General features: G+C 36.9%; 1 protein-coding gene and 1 long non-coding RNA gene across 3 annotated transcripts in view; one reads left to right on the forward strand and one right to left on the reverse strand.

The window, feature by feature from the left end:
* Window positions 1–20,164, reverse strand: part of PTGFR (prostaglandin F receptor) — a 64,445-nt gene that overhangs the window by 32,906 nt on the left and 11,375 nt on the right. The gene's annotated exons all lie outside the window — the stretch shown is intronic.
* LOC145506643 (uncharacterized) lies at window positions 1,439–17,185 on the forward strand. Its single transcript, XR_014054097.1, has 3 exons — window positions 1,439–4,869; window positions 6,018–6,178; window positions 16,411–17,185. It is a non-coding gene; the product is annotated as an uncharacterized LOC145506643 (long non-coding RNA).

The following is a 20,164-nucleotide window of genomic DNA, read 5'->3' on the forward strand; positions in this document are numbered from 1 at the left end:
CCATAGCCTTGACTAGACAGACCTTTGTTGGCAAAATAATGTCTCTGCTTTTTAAGTCACTCGGCTAAGTTTGTGTGAATTTGTTATCTAGCAATAGAAAACTAATAGAGTACTCACAAGGTACTTAGAATTAGAAAACAATAAAATTTATATATTAAAAACCTACAACAGCATTATACTTGAAGGAGAAAATCAAGTACAGATGCTTTTTAAGATCTGGAACAAGATAAGGACATCTGTTACTACTACCATTGCTGAGTATTGTAATTCCTGGCCAATGCTATTTTTTAAATGATGTATATAAGAATTAGAAAAGAAGAGATCAAACTTTGTCATCTTGAAATGATTAGAATCAATAAGTGATTGGAAGCAATAAGTTTATCAAAGTTGCTGAATACACGATCAGGTCAGATAGAAAACATTTCTCTACACAGACACTACCAACCACAAAATATAAGAGAAAACTCATTCAAAACAGCATAGAAATTATAAACTATCTAGGAATTTACTTAAACAAGAAATAAAGAAGCCCAATAAAGGCCCTTACATTTTTCACCTCTCCTTTTCTGCATTTTCCAAAATTTATTTAATGAATACATATGGCTTTGCTAATAAAAATACATCATATCATTGGTGATACTCAAAATATTTAGAACATTGGTAGCAATCAGAATGGCATGGGCAATAAAGAAGTCACTCAGCCAGTCAGGTATTTGCCAGGTGAAGAAGAGCCTCACAACCTCTAATTGTCAATTACTATATATCTCTCCCTGAATTGGCTGGGAAGAACAAACTTCACCCTTACACTTTATTTGAAAAATTTCTCTCAGTTAATTATTTTTTCCTGTACTCACAAAGAAAGAGAGGACAATTAAATCAATAAGGCAAGCTGGCTTACTTTAAAAACACATGAAACAAAAAACACAGCTGGCATAGAAGGGAAAAGGATATGTTTACATGGTTTTACATGGGATGGAGAATGAAAGAGTAAGAAAGCAAAACCAGGGAATTCCCTGGCGATCCAGTGATCAGAATTCAGTGCTTTCACTGTAGTGGCCTGGGTTCAACCCCTGGTCAGGGAATTAAGATCCCACAGGCTTCATGGCTCAACCAAAAAAAAAGTGAAATCAGCCCATGTGGCCAGCATGTGATCAGCAGGCTGAGCATCTTATCCTGCCTGAGGGAACAGAGTAAAGACGTATGGCTCAGATTACATGTACCCACATGAACTCAGTCATTCAGAAATGCAAACAGGAGAACCTTGCCATTACTTGCCTTCAAATTATGAAATGACCAGGTTAAAAATCCCTGGAGCTTGATATTCAGACCCCGGAGAAAGCAAAAGATAGTAATTAAAGCATGTGAGCATATTGAGTAAGTACTTTTATAAAATCCACCAGAGTGGTAAGTGTAACAAAAAGTAGCTTAAGAGGTCAAATTGTTTTTTTTCTTTTTATCACAATGCTGGTATCCCAACAGACAGTTTATTTCTTCTTAATTCAGAGTTGTTTTAGAATGTCAACACATGACTTCTAAAAACATGCCATCTCAGAATTTTGCACTTAACTCCTTTCCATCTTTGGATAGTTTTCAAAATATTATTCGTGCAACTAGTTCACTATCAAACATCAATGGTGCCTAACAATAGTTGGCCTTGCACAAAGCCATAAAGTATTTAAAACTGAGGAAATGCACATATCCACTTTACAAAACAGAAACAGACTCACAAACTTAGAGAATCAATTTATGGTTACTAGAGGGGAAGGGATAGATGGGGAGTTTGGGGTTGACATGTACACACTGCTATATTTAAAATAGATAACCAATGAGGTCAAATTGTTTTCATTTTATAAAAACATTCAAGGAGCACCACAGAGAAACATCCTCTGTATACTTTAACCACAATTGATCCCAAACTGAAGGCAGTTTGTTGCCAAATTGCACTAATTCATATCACTCAGAAAGGTCTAGAAAGTCTGAAAATGACCACCAAACGTATCAAGACTGTTCTTCCCTTAGGAGACTGTCAACAAATGCCCTGGAAATTTCATCCTTGCACTACTATAAGATTGTGGTTCCGTGCCACTCCCTTCTTTCCAGTATATAAATTCCCTGTTATTTTTTCCATCAAGCTACCAAGTTTTCTGGTATTATTTGTGAAACCAGAAAGCCAAGACCTTCCTCTGTGGTTATATAGAAGATATTGTATTCCTAAGAGGTTTTGCAAATAGTACCACAAAAATGGTATTGCTTAAAAGAAAATATTTCCCAGAAATAAACAAGAGGAGATAAACATGTAATCAACAAGAAATCTGGCTTTGTATTCAGGTAAGTGTTTCGATAAAGGACTGAACTAGCCTTCAGATTCCTCTGCTTGGGTTAACCAGTGAAAGATACAAGATCCAAAACCCTGACTTGCAAAGGTCCAAAATCCCAAAAGGTAAAACAGTGTCAGGTTGGCATCTTTGAAAAGAAGTGACCTTATTAAATGCATTCATATTAAGAAGCACATCATGAAAAGAAAGGAGGCAGCAGAAACTGAAAATTACATTTACAACAAGTTTATGGAAAAGAAATCAGTGTGGGGAAAAGATGAGATCATTTAACCCAAGGAAGAAAACAAAAAGTTTATAAATCAGTGATGGAATCAAAAAACAAGAATTGCAATTCTAGACAAGAACTCAATCTCATGATTGGTAGTTAAGAGCCTACTTCACTAAACCTAAAGACCACCAGAGACCACATAAGCCTGAATTCAAGGGAGCTTTAGTCAAGAACTCTCTACCCTCCACTGCTAAGTGTAGACTAAATACAGATGAAGGTTCCAGCAAAGCTGCTCCTTGGAAGGTCATGGGCACTTGTTCACAGGGTGCTTCTGTAATAGTCAGTTTTGCTCATGCCTCCCCAAATAAACGACAAATTCCCTTGAAGTTCAGATCCCATTTTATTCATGTTTATATACCCATGAAGCACATGTGCAAATGCCCATGGTAGACACTTAGTGACTGTTCTTCAAATTACCACTTAGCTTTACTTGAGTATCATATGGAATAATGGTCATAATAATAATCAAAACAATCACACGGCACCTCTCACTGGATGCTTACCAGGTGTCATGTAAAGATTCACAGGTTACTTAATCAGTGATATAGTCAATACTATTATCCATATTTTACAGAAACTAAAATTGAAGACCACAAAGATCCTCAATAATTTGCCAAAGAAGATGTGGCCAGTCATAGGTTGGGAACGAATGCTGATCCTTTCCTGCCAGCAACTGAAGCTGAAGAATAGTTAAGCACTTTGATTTAGAAGGCATAGTCTCTACACAAGTCAGAATTTGCTGAGGCTTTTTATGGGGGGGGGGGGGCTTGTTCCTTTTCTCTGCCCTTAAATACTTTAAGCCCCCGTTGAAAAAGTCTATAAAATAAAATGATATGCCCCATGATGCTTCACACAATTTAAACAGTGGGAACTATAGTAATAAAATAAACAGTAAAATAAAAAAAAGTTCCTTATTCCAGAATCAAAGCCTGAAAACCCCAAACAAGGAATCTGTAAATGCCTGGCTCATGGTCCATCTAACATGAAATATACACTCTCCTAGAAATACACGTACATACTCATTCTTCACACTGTAGTCACAGACACAGTAATGGTTGAATGTTTCTCTTTTGTAGTCAAATAATTATTAGAGCATTTCAAAACTGATGTCTCTAGAGTCAAGAAACAGAAAATCACTTGTAACTAAAGCATGGAGTTATGTAATTTGTATGTATGTGTGTAGCTGTGTAAAACCAAAACCAAAAAAAAAAATAAATCACAATAAAGGGAATCAAAATATAGTCAAACAACCTCATCTCAAAAGCAAAACAAGATGGATAATTACATATTTTCAACCTAACAAATGATCATCAAAATGCCCTTTGGTAAGTCAGTAGAGAAGACATACTGAGATTATTGACCAAGTAGAACAGATAAGATATAACCAACTGTTTTTCTTTAAAATTTTTGTCACACAATATAATTGCACATTAAGCCTTAAGAAGAACTGTTTTCAAAGTATTTCCTTTGCTACTCACAAGCTAAATAGTGATTTATTATTTGCCTTATCTCCCAACATAAGTTCTAGAAAAGTACCGTACTCATTACACATATTTGAAATGAAATTTTTCAAACAACTTTCTGCTGTATTCCTGCTCTGTTGTAATCCATCCTCTATGTTGCAGCCAAAGTTATCTTTTAAAATCATACATCAGATCGTATCTTTAACTTGTTAAGAAAGCATTTCAACCAAATTTAATCCAAACTTACAGTGACCGAAACATCCTCGACAATCGAAGGTCCCCGACAATCTGATCCTCGCCTTCTTCTCCATCCTCAAATCCTACCACCCTCATCTGTGCACCCCTTGTTTCAATTAATGGCCTTTGCTCTGCTTCTCATTACAAGAAGCTCATCCTCACCGTTAACTTTTTTGTGCCAGTTGTTCCCACTACCCGACCACCCTGCCAGTATATCTTCCTGTGGCGGGCTCCTTTTTGTCATCCAGGGTTAACCTCATCATGAGGCCTTCCCTGACCACCCAACATAAAAGAGCCCCAGACCCACCCTGAGTAATAGCACTTCCACCTATATGAAGTTATTGTTAATTTCCTTGGTTACTTTTCTGTCTCTCTCTCTCTCTGTTTCTATCTATCTCTCTGTCTCTGTCTCTCTCTCTCCAAACAGTCCCTACCCTTGGCAACCACCACCGTTAGAAAAATGGAACCTCCATGAAAGAGGGAATATTGCCTGTCTTGTCCAGCACCATGGGCTTCCCTGGTAGCTCAGCTGGTAAAGAATCCTCCCTCAATGCAGGAGATCTGGGTTCAGTCCCTGGGTTGAGAAGATCCCCTGGAGAAGGGAAAGCCTATCCACTCCAGCATCCTAGCCTGGAGAATTCCACGGACTGTATAGTTCATGGAGTCATAAAGAGTAGGACACAACTGAGCGACTTTCACTTCACTGTCTAGCACCATAGTCCTAGAACACAGAACAATGCCTGACATATGGAAGGCTCTAAGAAAAATATTTATTAAATAAATGAACATTTCTAAACATACTATATTTATGGATGCATTTTAGTTGTTTTTAATAGTAAATTTTCACTAAGGCCCTATCTTCAACTGTCTAAAAATCAAGGACGATGGCTTCCTCCAACTGCAAATATGCCTGGCTATGACTGACTGCAAGACATTTGGAATAAACAGGCTGTTCACTGAGAGATGAACACATTTTCAAGATAAAAGTTTGTTTTGTAGTAATCAAAATTCTGAAACTGGCTCCTCATGGCACCCTCTGGTTTTAATCAAGCCTCACTGATCCCTCCAAACATTCAGCAAGGACAGTCTCCTCTGGTTTCAACTTTCAATGGTGGAAGTGAAGAGAAAAACACTTCTCAATGGGTAAAAAAAAAAAAAAAATCTGTACATTATCTAGGCTACTTTTTATATTTAATACCAACTAACAAAGCTGCCATTATTTTTTAAAATTTACCCAGATAAATTAGGACCCATGTAGGTTGAGGACAGCAGAGAAAGCTAGAAAACTAAGGATATCATCAGTGCTCTGGAAGGGAGAAGAGAAGCAAATTTTTTTTCCAATTATTGAAGGCAGACTTGTTAGCATATTTGTTCAAAGATTTACTCCCAGTCAGGCCTATGTCAGGATAACAGTGGAGTACAAAAATAATCCTCCTTTTTGTCCTGTTCACTTTTTTCTACAAATCACAACCTGCTCAGTGTCTTTCAGCTGTCTTCATGTCAGAGCTCTTACCTGTGAATCTTGACTTAAATCTGAAGATATTTGAACTAAAATTTGCATTGTAACATATGGCCAGTGATGTTACAACTGCTCATGTTGCTAAATGCAAATAACGTCCAGCCTTATATAATTGGATTCTTTGGGGAAACCTTCTGAACCTAGAGAATTATAGTTTCCTTGTATGAGGAAATATATAACTGAAAAGGCAATAGGGATTCAGTGCATTAACATCTATAATGGCTGCTGCCATGAAATTAAAAGACACTTGCTCCTTGGAAGGAGAGTTGATGACAAACCTAGACAGTGTATTAAAAAGTAGAGACACCACTTTGCCAACAAAGGTCCATATAGTCAAAGCTATGGTTTTTTCTCAGTGGTCATGTATGGATGTGAGAGTTGGACCATAAAGAAGGTTGAGCGCTAAAGAATTGATGTTTTTGAATTGTGATGCTGGAGAAAACTCTTGAGAGTCCCTTGGACTACAAGGAGATCAAACCAGTCAATCCTAAAAGAAATTAACCCTGAATATTCATTGGAAGGATTGAAGCTGAAGCTCCAATACTTTGGCCACCTGATGCAAAGAACCGACTACTGGAAAAGACCCTGATTCTGGGAAACACTGAAAGCAAAAGGAGAAGAGGGCGGCAGAGGATGAGATGGCTAGATAGCATCACTGACTCAATGATCACAAACTGAGCAAACTCCAGGAGAAAGTGGAAGACAGAGGAGCCTGGCGTGCTGCAGTCCACAGGGTTGCAAAGAATCAGACACGACTTACTGACTGAACAACAACAACAACAAACATTTGTAATGTGTTGTCTGGCATATGTCAGGAGCTATATATGAAGAGTTTTAATTAATTAATTTTTACACTACAAAACAAAATTTCTAGGCAAAAACTTTACATTTAAAATGATCACAACAATTACAGTTTCTAGTTATATTTCATGGAGAAGGAAATGGCAACCCACTCCAGTATTCTTGCCTAGAAAATCACATAGACAGAGGAGCCTGGCTGGCTATAGTCCATGGGGTCACAAAGACTCAGACACGACTGAGCGACTAACACTTTCACTTCAAAACTAACATTTAAAAATAAAATCCTTATGTGACATCATATGAATTTAATAACCATCATTATAAGGATGCTGTTTCATTCACTAATTTCATTTGTGATGAAAAGATTCTAAGAGATGAGCTGCATTTTCCTTGAACCTCTGCAAGTAGTGTACCAGGCACTGCAGGATAAATGGAGTAGAAAAAAATGGCCTTGACTATGTCATCAGGGGCTCCTTGTTTTTTTGCGAGATTAGACAGTCACAAGACAAGTAGTGCAAATTTACAACTACATAGAAATTTGATGCTGTACTTTCCCCATAGAAAGAAAGATAAATATGGGTTATAATAATCAGAATAGGTCATGAAGAAAATTATTATAGATATAAAAACAAATCAAGACTTCCAGAACTGAAATTCTCTAATAAAAAGAAAATCAGATTTGCATCAGTGTAACATGTTACAACAACATATTCTCCTAGAGAGATGATCTTTAGCCAACAGCCACATATACATTTGATTATACTTCATGCTAAACCATGCAATTTGGACATTTTAGTTATGAAATTTAGATTTTCTTTAATAAATTTTGGAAGGAAAATTACATTACCTAATCAACATTTGGATATGAGCATTCTGATGTTGGGCTTCCCTGATAGCTCAGTTGGTATACAACCCGCTTGCAATGCAGGAGACCCAGTTCGATTCCTGGGTCAGGAAGATCCGCTGAAGAAGGGATAGGCTACCCACTCTAGTATTGTTGGGCTTCCCTTGTGGCTCAGCTGGTAAAGAATCTGCCTACAATGTGGGACACCTGGGTTTGATCCCTGGGTAGGGAAGATCCCCTCGAGAAAGGTTCTGATTTTAATTATAAAAGCATTATTTAATGATACATATTCACCTGTTCTTAAAGTCATGCTAGCACATTAATTTCCCCCTCCCCTCCTCAAGCTGGGGGATAGGTCTGTCTCTGAACAGGGAGGCCTAAGACCAAACTTCTCCCTCTACCCACCGCAAAGAAGGCTCTTGTTTCCCACAGATCCCAGTGGCCTTCGTGGACAGGGAAAATGAGGCTAATTCCAAAATGCAGACCTTCATCCTTCAAACTGAAACATTTTTGTTTTGGCTGTGGGGGAGGGGTGAGGAGCGTTGGACCAAGAAACCCTTCAGGACTCATTAGGTTTTATTACTTTGCTCAGGACGTGAATATACAGGGCATCCTTCAGAAATCACTTTGATGCATGAATTTTAATTGCTTGTTTGCTTGTCTCATTATCCTGTTTAGCATATAAACAATCTCTGGGCGATTTGAACTGATGTGTATTTGAGTTTTCAGCAGCTATGTAAAACAAAGCAAGAAGTCCAAGAGAAAGGTGACACCAACGCCATGGTTAAGCTTAAATCAATTCATACTCAAAGCAGATATTCAAGACAAGGGCACTGATACAGGTAAACCAGGTTATTCATTCATCTTAACAGCCAAATATAAAATGGCTTGCTAAATCAACCATGAAATCCACATCAATATAAAACCATAGAAATAAGCAGAGTAGCTTTTGCATTCCTACCATTTATCTTAGACAGACCTAAAGTGGGCAATCAGGAGAAGGTCAATAGCACACAATGGAAATGACACCGAGACAGACTGCTGTCTTCCCTACCATTCAGGAGAGCTTTTAGCAAGTGGTTCTGGCATCCATAAGCACAGATCAGCCTGCTATGAGCTGAGAGAGATGTGCTAAAAAGGCGAAGATTTCCTCTAAATGCCATGCATTTTAAACTGCCTAGTTTTTTCACTTGTTTGTTTTCGACTGAAAACAGCAATTCTTTATGTTGTTCAGTTGCTAAGTTGTGTCTGACTCTTTGCAACCCCATGGACTGTAGTTCGCTAGGCTCCTCTGTCCATGGAATTCTCCAGGTGAGAATACCGGAGTGGGAAACTATTCCGTTCTCCAACCGACCTTCCCAACCCAGGGATCGAGTCCAGGTGTCCTGCGTTGGCAGGTTGATTCTTTACCAACTGAGCCTCCAGGAAAGACCCAAGGTCCACTGTGGTCTGCAGCAAATTCGTGGGATCAGGCAGAACTGACCTACTTTTTACACTGGAAATTAGCCATGCTCTTCCCTTCACTGACCTGCTCCCCTTCTGATTTAACTTCATACTCCCCAATTAGCAGAACTAAAGCATCCACCAGAATATGGACCACAGAAAACACAAAAATTTATTCCCCATGCTATACTTTTTTCAATATCATAATTCTAGCACCCAACCAAGAGTTATTGGAGGCATGACAGAAAGAGAAAGAAAACTTCTTATTCTGTTTGAATGTTATGATGATGCTATATTCCATTAATAAGAATGGCATGAAAAGATTCTCAGACTATTCCAATAATAGTAAATGCACAAACAAAATCCAAAATAGTCAAAAAGTCTATTGCTATCATTGCACTAATAAAGCTCACCTTCAGTATAAGATAAAGAATTTAATGCAAAATGTTTTTAAAGGGAGAGGGAAGATTGCTTTATATTTATAAAACGAATAATTTAAACAAAGATATAACAGACATGAATTAACCCGTGATGACATTACACTGAAATCTAAATCTTTGAAATCCAGTGAAAACCATTAGAAATACAAACTAACAAAACACAAATATAATGAAATTCTATGTTCTCATACATATTATTTGACAGAGAAATTAGAAAGAGAAATAAGAAAATGATTCTATAATAATTTGATTTAATAGCTATATATTGAACTTTGTAACTTGAAAAATAGTATAAATTCTTTTCAAATGCCCATGGATATTTATAAAATCTGATAATAAGAGCTTAACTAACTTGAAAACAGTAAGAGTTATAAGTTGATATAAGACATCTTTAAACTATTAAACAATCCTCTGGGAAGACTAACTTAAAAAGAAAAATTTCAAATTTCATACAAAATACTCATAAAATAAACATATATAAATGTATATATCCATATTTGTATATATAATATATATATTAGTAGAGAAGAATCTTAATAAGTAAATTCTCAATATAAAAATTTGCTACTAAATTTATACTTTTGAAAATTGATTAAATTATACTAAAATGTACCAATATTGGATCCAAAAAAGTATGAACCTCAAACCAATAGATAGAAAAAACTAAAACTTTATGAATATAATATTGAAATGATTCCATATCATCACAAAACAGCTGACATCCAAGTTATTTCAATTATTCCAGAATACAGAAAAAAAATTTTCCTACTCTTGTTCAAAACTAACATAATTCTAGTATTAAAAGCAAAAGCATAAAACAAATTAAAATTATGTACCAATAAAACTTTTATAAACACAAAAATATGCATGAAAGACCTTTCCAAAAATATATGCAAATACCAACATGCACATGAAAAAAGTGTTCAACATCATTATTCTTTGTGTGCGTTAGTTGCTTTGTTGTATCCAACTCTTTATGACCCCATGAACTATAGCCCACCAGACTCCTCTGTCCATGGAATTCTCCAGCAAGAATGCTGAAGTGGGCAGCCATTCCCTTCTCCAGGGGATCTTCCCAACCCAGGGACTGAACCCAGGTCTCCTGCATTGCGCTACCCAGGAAGCCCTTCATTAGCTTTTAAGGAAATGCAAATCAAAACTAGAAATGACTTACCACATCAACTAGACAGCCATAATACAAAATATTTTAATAAAATAAGTGTTGGCAAAAATGTGGAGAGACTGGAACCCTCATACATTGCTGACAAGAAAGCAAAGTGGTGCACCAAGTGAAAAAGAGTTTAGTGGTTCCTCAAAAACTTCAACATAGAATTACCATATGACCTAGCAATTCCACTCCTACGTATAAACTCTAAAGAACTGAAAATAAATGTTCAAACACAAATTTGTACACAAATGTTCATGGCAGCTCTATTCCCAACAACCATAAGATGGAAACAATCCAAATGTCCATCAGCTAATGCATGGATAAACAAAATGTGGTCCATTTATCTGAATGAATATTATTCAGCCAAAAAATGGAATAATGTATTGATACATACCATTACATGGATGAATTGTGAGAAAGTTATGGTAAGTGAAAGAAGCCAGATACTAAAGGTATAAGCTTCCATTTACATAAACTATCAAGAACAGGCAAATTCATAAAGACAGAAGAGAGAGTAGTGGTTGCCAGGGATCACAAAGAGTGGGGAACGGGAAAATGATTGCTTAATGAGGATTGGGTTTTTTTAAAGAGGGAAATTAAAATTTCTGGACAAGACAGGGATAATGGTTGCAGAGTACTGTGAATGTACTAAATGTCACTGAATTGCATCTTTTAAAGTCAAAATAGTGAATTTTGTACTATATGAATACTGTCACAGTAAAAATGAAAAATAAATGTATCAAGATCGGTGCTTTCTTATATAATGATATGAAAAATAAAATAATAAAATAAAAAGATTTTATTATTATGATAGGAAAACATTTTAAAATCTTAGGATAAAAATGATGTGAAGCACTGTTATGAAGAAACTACAAAATTATTATTCAAAACATGATTATGATCATGAAAGGAAATACTCTTATACTGTAATTGATAAACTGAACACAAGTCTAAATAAAATGTGAAGGAAAGTTAAAGTTAGGTCAATAAGATGAAATAAAGGGTATAGGAAGATTCAAACACATTTAAGAATTTCATATATAATAAAGGTAAAAATTTAAAACAGTTGCAGAAAGATGATTTAATAAATGATTTGGGATAACAAGCTGACCATTCAAAATGAAAAAAATGTCATGCTATTAACTTGTAAATTAAACCAACATAAATTTTAAATGTATTAAAAAAAAGACAAAAAAATGAAAAAGTAAAAGTGCTAGGAGAAATGAATACCAATATCATCTTAGCCAGAGAAAGTATTTCTTAACATGAAATAGAAAGCCGTAACTACAAAAAAATTATTGACTCATTCACTACTTATAATGAAAATACTAAATTACAAAGCTAACAATGAACGTGGAAAAACAACTGCTTTTGTAACAACTGATTTTATAATTATTTTTACATATTTGCATTATCTAATCTTTGTCATCCAAAGACTTCTTGAAAATCATTTACAGATAACCATACCTTCACAAAAGAAAGGAGATAATGCCCAATAACATAAGAAAAAAGCTCACTCTGTTAATCAAGGAACTTAACCAGTATGTCTTCTGTTTCTGATGAGTAAAAGGATGCACCCAGTATGCTAATAGTGTTTATCTCTGGGTAATGAGATTTGAACGATGTTTTTAAATTTTAATTTGTACTTTACTTTCTTACAATAAAATTTTATGGTTGAGGAAAACCTTGCCTTTTTTAGAGTAGCTTGAGGGAATATAACACATCCAAGTCAATATTCCTCAATAAGAAGATGCCCATGGAAATAAAGGGAGGTCTTTTCTTTCCAGCGGAGTTCCTACAACAGGAGAGCACCTCTCCACCCTCACACCCATATAAGCCAGTTTTCTGCTGCCTTCACTGCCTCTTCCCTGCTCCTCTCCCCATCCTGTATTCTGTCTCTCTGTCATTCATGTGGTTTTTATTTTCCTTGTTTTCTGGTCCTCCGTCATGAACATAAATGCAGGAAGCAAAATAAGGAAAGATGCAACCATAGTAATAACAATAACAATTACTGTTGCTGCTGCTTGAAGTGAAAGTCACTCAGTCATGACCGACTCTGTGACCCCATGGACTATACAGTCCATGGAATTCTCCAGGCCAGAATACTCGAGTGGGTAACCTTTCCCTTCTCCAGGAGATCTTCCCAACCCAGGGATCACACCCAGGTCTCCAGTATTGCAGGAGGATTCTTCACCAGCTGCTGCTATTTAATACGGAGAAGGCAATGGCACCCCGCTCCAGTACTCTTGCCTGGAAAATCCCATGGACGGAGGAGCCTGGTAGGCTGCAGTCCATGGGGTCGCAGGGAGTCGGACACGACTGAGCGACTTCACTTTCACTTTTCACTTTCATGCATTGGAGAAGGAAATGGCAGCCCACTCCAATATCCTTGCCTGGAGAATCCCAGGGACGGGGGAGCCTGATGGGCTGCCGTCTATGGGGTCGCACAGAGTTGGACACGACTGAAGCGACTTAGCAGCAGCAGCAGCAGCTATTTAATACTAATGCACCTTTGGGCCCAGAGGTTCCTCCACTATTGCTGAAGCAATTAACCTTCTGCCGTGCACCCAGGCAGGGCCAGAAAAATACAAACAGTTATATTTATGTCATATTAAACAAAGAAAGAGAAGGGAAAGGAGGATGTACATAAGAGAGATTGGAGGAGCAAGTACAAAGCTCATAGATAAACTGAAGGAGCTAGAAAGTATGATTTCTAGAATTTGGCTCAGGAATATTTTCCCAGGTCATGTCTTTATCTCCATGCTTTACTCTTCACCTAGAGAGATACCCAGCCTTTTGCTCAAAAAAAAGCTGCTGAAAGAATAAATCAGTGAATAAGTTAACAAGTAGATTGAAGCGTAAATGATTTAATTTCCTTCACTTACATTTATTAACGTTCACAGCAACTTGTTTTTCTTTATTTTAAGTCCTTGCTAACACTTTCTTAACCTAACTTCTTGGAAAGAGTTAATTGTTTTTGTAATGCTTTCACCAACATTTACTTCTCTTTTATATCCTGAGTCACTTTCCTTGTCAAAAGATAATCTAAAAATATTAATTTGAATTATTAATTTTTTATTATCTCATTCAATTTTTCTGCTAGTCATATTTTACTTGAAAAATCATCTAGCTTTTAATATTAATTTATTACAAACTGCTGTACTCTAATCTTGTTCAAGCCTGTTCCAAATACTAAAGAGTTTCTTATTTGTACACTTTTATACCTCTAGTAATTATATACATTATTATCTCTTTTCTCTTGGTTTTACATTACAATTTACATCACTTGACTTTGGATCACATTTTTTCCAGTAATTTTTCTTTGTAAATGATATGCTATAGATATTTATAAGTTACCAAAACAATCTCATCCACTACATTCATAACAGAATACCTGCTATTTTTTTTTTGCCATAGTTTTTTTTTTTTTTTCCCCAAGCAAAAGCATTTATTTGGTTATCCATTTTAAATACAGCAGAGGGATAGTTAGAGAGTCCAAACTTGACTGCACCCACTATTGGATCTGCTATTTTATTCTAACATAAAGCATAATCAAATATCGGAGAAGGCAATGGCACCCCACTCCAGTACTCTTGCCTGGAAAATCCCATGGATGGAGGAGCCTAGTGGGCTACAGTCCATGGGGTCGCTAAGAGTCGGACACGACTGAGCGACTTCACTTTCACTTTACCCTTTCATGCACTGGAGAAGGAAATGGCAACCCACTCCAGTATTCTTGCCTGGAGAATCCCAGGGATGGCGGAGCCTGGTGGGCTGCCGTCTATGGGGTCGCACAGAGTCGGACACGACTGAAGCGACTTAGCAGCAGCAGCAGCAGCAGCATAATCAAATATCTTCGTATCTCGATTTTCTATATATGTCCTCCATTTTCCTTTTCTATAAATACTATTTATTAAGGCCATAGATATCATTACCAATTATCACAAAGATTGTTATTCTGCATTTAGAATACTGCCTGGAACCTGGTAGTGCTCAATAAACATTTGTCAAATAAGTAAACAAATAATTCCTTGTGGACCACCAATTTGGGGGTAACAGCTTCCTGCTATAGCACCCTTATTCATTTAACAACTAATTAAAAAGTGCCTTTGATCATCTTGTTGACAAATGATCTTTTGTTGGCTTTTACTGTTCAGCAGCTTTAACATTTAACAGTAACAGCAACAATAACGATAACAGTATAGTAACTGAAGCATATGGTATTTACTCTGTCAGGCACTATTTTAACTTGGTGGTGGTTTAGTCTCTAAGTCATGTCCAACTCTTGTGACCCCATGGACTGTAGCCCAACAGGCACTTCTATCCATGGTATTTACTAGGGAAGCATAGTTGAGTGGGTTGCCATTTCCTTCTCCAGAGGATCTTCCCGACCCAGGTTCTGAACCCATGGACCCATGTCTCTTGCTTTGCAGGAGGATTATTTTACCATGGAGTCACCAGGGAAGCCCAATTATTTTAACTCACATCTATTAATTTATTTAGTCCTCAAAACAACTCAATGAAGTGATGCTATTACTCTACCTATTTTACATATGAAGAAACTGAGGCACAGAGTCGTTAAGGACACATAGAAAGTGGAAGAAATAGGACTTGAACCCAGACTCTTAACCACTACATGACAATGACTCTCCAAGATCTAGTATTTTAATTCTTAGGGTGTATCTTTTACTCCAACTAAGTTATAAGCTCTTCAAGGAAAAAGCTTAATCTTTTACCTCCTGAAATCAGTCATAGCCCCAAGAGTAGTGCCTTATATGTAACAGGCTCAATAAATTTTTGCTAATTTCAGCACTGATCAATAATGTATAAGTTAATATCTAATAAATTATACTATAATAATAAAAATTTGAATTTAAATAAGATGGGAAAGATTAGCATGAAACATCTTTACTTCTGGTAAGGCAGTGAAATGAGGCACAATAATCTGAACCATTGGATGAAATTGTCCAGGAACATTCTCTGTAGCTATGAGGTCCCTCTGTTCCTTTCTAATGTAACCAAACCTTCTCAACAGAGGAAAAATGGAAAATATCTGAACTAAACACAGATGATTATTTCTAATTGAGATGGTGGGTTGTAATGACAGCAAAAGATTTTTGAGGATTTGGGGATTGTGTTGAGCATACTATGTGCCAATCACCATGTTATAAGGTTGTAAGCAGGGCAGATCATACCTACTGACAGTACTTGTCAGTAAGTACTATTATCATAATCAGTTCACAGATGTACAAAATTGGCTTAGAGTAACTATAGGTCACAGCTAAGAGGTGGTGGGGTTGAGCCCTGGCCTATGCTTAAGTAACTACAGTATTCTAAAAGGAAGGTTTGACTAGGGATTATGCACCAAAATCTAAAATCATGGAACAACAGACTGGTTCCAAATTGGGAAACGAATACATCAAGGCTGTATATTGCCACCTTGCTCATTTAACTTATACGCAGAGTACATCATGTGAAATGCCAGGCTGGACAAAGCACAAGCTGGAATCAAGGTTGCCGAGAAAAATATCAATAACCTCAGATATGCAGATGACACCACCCTTATGGCAGAAAGTGAAGAAGAACTAAAGAGCCTCTTGATGAAAGTAAAAGAGGATAGTGAAAAAGCTGGCTTAAAAAAAATTCAGAAAACTAAGATCATGGCATCTGGTCCCATCACTTCATGGCAAATAGATGGGGAAACAATGGAAACAGTTAGAGACTTTATTTTTGGGGCTCCAAAATCACTGCAGATGGTGACTGCAGCCATGAAATTAAAAGATGCTTGTTCCTTAGAAGACAAGCTATGACCAACCTAGATAGCACATTAAAAAGCAGAGACATTACTTTACCAACTAAGGTCCATCTGGTCAAAGCTATGGTTTTTCCAGTAGTCATGTATGGATGTGAGAGTTGGACTATAAAGAAAGCTGAGTGCTGAAGAATTGATGCTTTTGAATGTGGTGTTGAAGAAGACTCTTGAGAGTCCTTTGGACTGCAAGGAGATCCAACTATTCAATCCTAAAGGAAATCAGTCCTGAATAATCATTGGAAGGACTGATGCTGAAGCTGAAATTCCAATACTTTGGCCACCTGATGGGAAGAACTGACTCATTGGAAAAGACCCTGGGAAAGATTGAGGGCAGGAGGAGAAGGGGATGACAGAAGATGAGACGGTTGGATGGCATTACCGACTTGATGGACATGAGTTTGCACAAGCTATAGGAGATGGTGATGGACAGGGAAGCCTGACGTGCTGCAGTCCATGGGGTCACAGAGAGTCAGACACAACTGAGCGACTGAACTGAACTGACTAACTAAAATCTAAAGTGATTCCTTTTACATAATCCAATTGTCTCTGTCTCCTCTGCCATCACACCAAGCCACACTTCACTTTAGCATTTCACTGTCTGAATTTAATTTGGGGATTCAATAGCTTAGCAGGAGTGAGAAAAACCACCTCCCTGTCTGGATAAAGCCACGATTGTACCAACTCCTCTGTGGCATCACCATCCTGACACCCAGCATTGACAAATTTACCCAAACTTTGAAAGGTAATATTTGCAAATATCAAAAGGTAAAGTTCTCCTATTGAATGAAATTCTCTCTGAATACAGTTAAATGCCATTGATAGACCAGGTAAAATCTGGTGTGGCTATGAATGCCTTCCAAAGCAACTATAAATGAAATGCATTTTATATACCTCCTGTAAGGATAAGACTAAGCAAATAAAGTTAAAACTGGCAACCCAAAGAGATTCGGGGCACATCAACATCTTGAATTGTGCTTCAAATGTTTGGGGCTTAACTTAAAACTCCAAAGCACATTAAGGCAGAAGACTTTCAGATCCATGATAGTATAAATTCAATCCACATGTGTCTGATTCATTTACACTTGAAGCATTCAAGTAATGTTTTGTTAAGTGCCGTCTCAGTGTCTATGAGATCTCTGGGCATTTTTATGTCTTTCTCCCTGAAAAACAGGAAATCATACTTTGGCAAGAGTAAATAAACTTAAAATGCCAAAGTATTACAGACCACCATGCACAACTAAATCAACAGACTTTTGTGTAAATTCTCAATCCAGCAGTGTCTTTTTTTTAATGAGATTGACTTTTGCTGGTCCAATTTTACACCATTCATTTCCATGAAAGGAAATGTTATACTCAAATATGAGTTCAATTCGAAAGGCCTATAGACAGCTCAATACATTTACCAAATCACACTGTAAACCTATGTGTAATATACTTTATATTGAGATAAAATGGGAATAAATGGACTTCTAGAAGAGGGTCCTAAGCCAGATTCTATGGGAAACAGACTTTGAGACAGTGATCTAGAGGCAGAAATTTTTCTGAAGGGTGTGAGGCAATGTGGAAAGCAGGATTTGGCAGAAGGAGGCACACAGCTGGAATGCAGTTACAAGCGCTGAAGTGCATAGGATCCTTCAGAAATGTCCCACAGGAGGCAAGGGTGTGCTTTAGGTCCCTACACCCACCCGCCACTGTACACAGAATGAGCAAAAAGAGGGGGGCACAACCACAGGCAAGGCAGCTCCCTTTGGCGGAGGGTAATTTCCCTGAGGGGAAAACTCACCCCATAGGGGATCCAAGTGTAATACCAGTGTCTACTAAACAAGGCTGTTGTAATTTCCTGAGAATTAACCCTCTGTGAATATAAGACCTACTCAGTCTTTTAGTCTGATTAGCAATACAAACTGAGCCATATATTTACTCAATGAGCTAGCAAAGGCTTGAGGTAAGCAAACTCATTTTATAGAGAAATTTCAACATTTACTATGGAGCTTTTACTTATGACAATGTACGACCAGTGTTTGTAGGTCCTACTCAAAGAAATTTTCTCCTCCTGTGTCCTGAAATAATCCCCTCAAAGATAAAACACCAATAAAAAACACATTTTGGAGAAAAAAAAATTCTGCACATAGAGAAAAAAGCAGTGCTAAAGATAATAATGGGGCAAAAATAACTTTGAAGAAGTTGTATCACCTAGCTTTTTCCCTTTGCCTTCGATAATTCACATTTGATACCTGGTTCCTTTTCATTCATTCATTCAATAAACATTGGTTATGACCTACTTCTTGTAGAAACTAAAACATAAACCAGCAAATAGCTCTTAAATACCAAGAACCATTGAGACTAACAGAGGAAACTGACACGTAAACAACATAACACAATAATGTCAAACCCAGTTTATCTATGAACTTCTTCCAGATTGCTGATGAAATTCCTAAACTCTAGCACCAGACTCAAATTGTAGAATGCTCAGGATTCTCCAGGATGCCAATTCTAATACTCCTGGGAAACCTCTGAACACACTTTCACTTCTCGGATCTCTCCAATCCAAATCCCAATCCACAGTTTTGAAGTATTCCCAAGGCCGACCAATCAAGTCCTGACCCCATCAGCAAACTGAGTCCAAAGTGGAAATGAGAACCACTACCCACTGAGCCCTCATTTACATTAGATTCATTTAGAAAATACTTATTGGGCCCAACTCTGTGCCAGCCATTGGTCTTAGAATTGAGGACACAGCAATAAACAAGGTTCCCTAGTTCTTGCTCACCACCACTAGCGGAAGCTTGCATGTAGCAACAAAGATCTAGTGCAGTCAAAAATAATAAGTAAATAATTTTTAAAAGAATTTCATAAAAGTGGAACCCAACTATTATCAGTCCTTTCTCCAAACATCATCATTGCAGCTTCCACATTCTAAACCAGGGAGCACTCCCACTTCACAAGGGAAACCAGCTAAAACAATTATCAACAATATCGCCTCTAAATTAGTAGCAATACAAGAATAGCCAAAAAGACCTGACATAAAGCTATAAAACAATCCAGTTTGTTTTTAATTTTAAAATGAAACTCATTCAAAGTCCTTTATTTGGTACAGTGAGATCCAGTGATGGATTGGTTAATTAATTATTTTAGTTTGGGAAATAATCCAAACAGGTACACATTATGTATTCATATATTTATACATTTCCACATTTTCATTTGAAATATGTAAATGTACATCCATTCACCATCCTTTTGGTGTAGAGCCAGGTGGACAGGACACATACACAGATTGTCATTATACAGTTTTTACACATGATAATGAGGGCCAGCCTCTCAAAGAAAGCAATCTTTACTAATAGACAAAATGTTCTATTCTGTTGCGTTGTTCCACCATTTGCCACTAGCCCTGTAAGATCTGGTCTTTATGACGCCAATACCTTTAGCAATTCAGTAGAATTCAATTAACCATTCAGTTATTTGATTTATATCTGACAAACATCTTAGTGACTAAATGTTTAACTACATGACTAGAAATACTAGCAGAAGAGTAAAAACCTTAGGAAAATTAAAATCAAACTCTATGTATGAAAGAAAACACATTTCTTGGGTAAACTCACCTATATAAGTTATCATTATGCTCTTCATATACTTCCCAATTCAAAATGATCCTTCCAGTAAAAAGACTGCTATGAACTGTGTCATAACTCGACAGTTGCTGACTTACAGAATAGATTAAAAATTACCATTTGGTTTCAATATCTGCTTAATTAACTTACCTACAGAACTCAGAACCCACATTCTGGTAAATCATTCCCCATCTCTTGACATTCATACTACTTAAGTTACAG

This window comes from Giraffa tippelskirchi, chromosome 5, assembly GCF_054371585.1.
Source record: "Giraffa tippelskirchi isolate mGirTip1 chromosome 5, T2T-mGirTip1v1.2.pri, whole genome shotgun sequence".
Taxonomy (NCBI): Eukaryota; Metazoa; Chordata; class Mammalia; order Artiodactyla; family Giraffidae; genus Giraffa; species Giraffa tippelskirchi.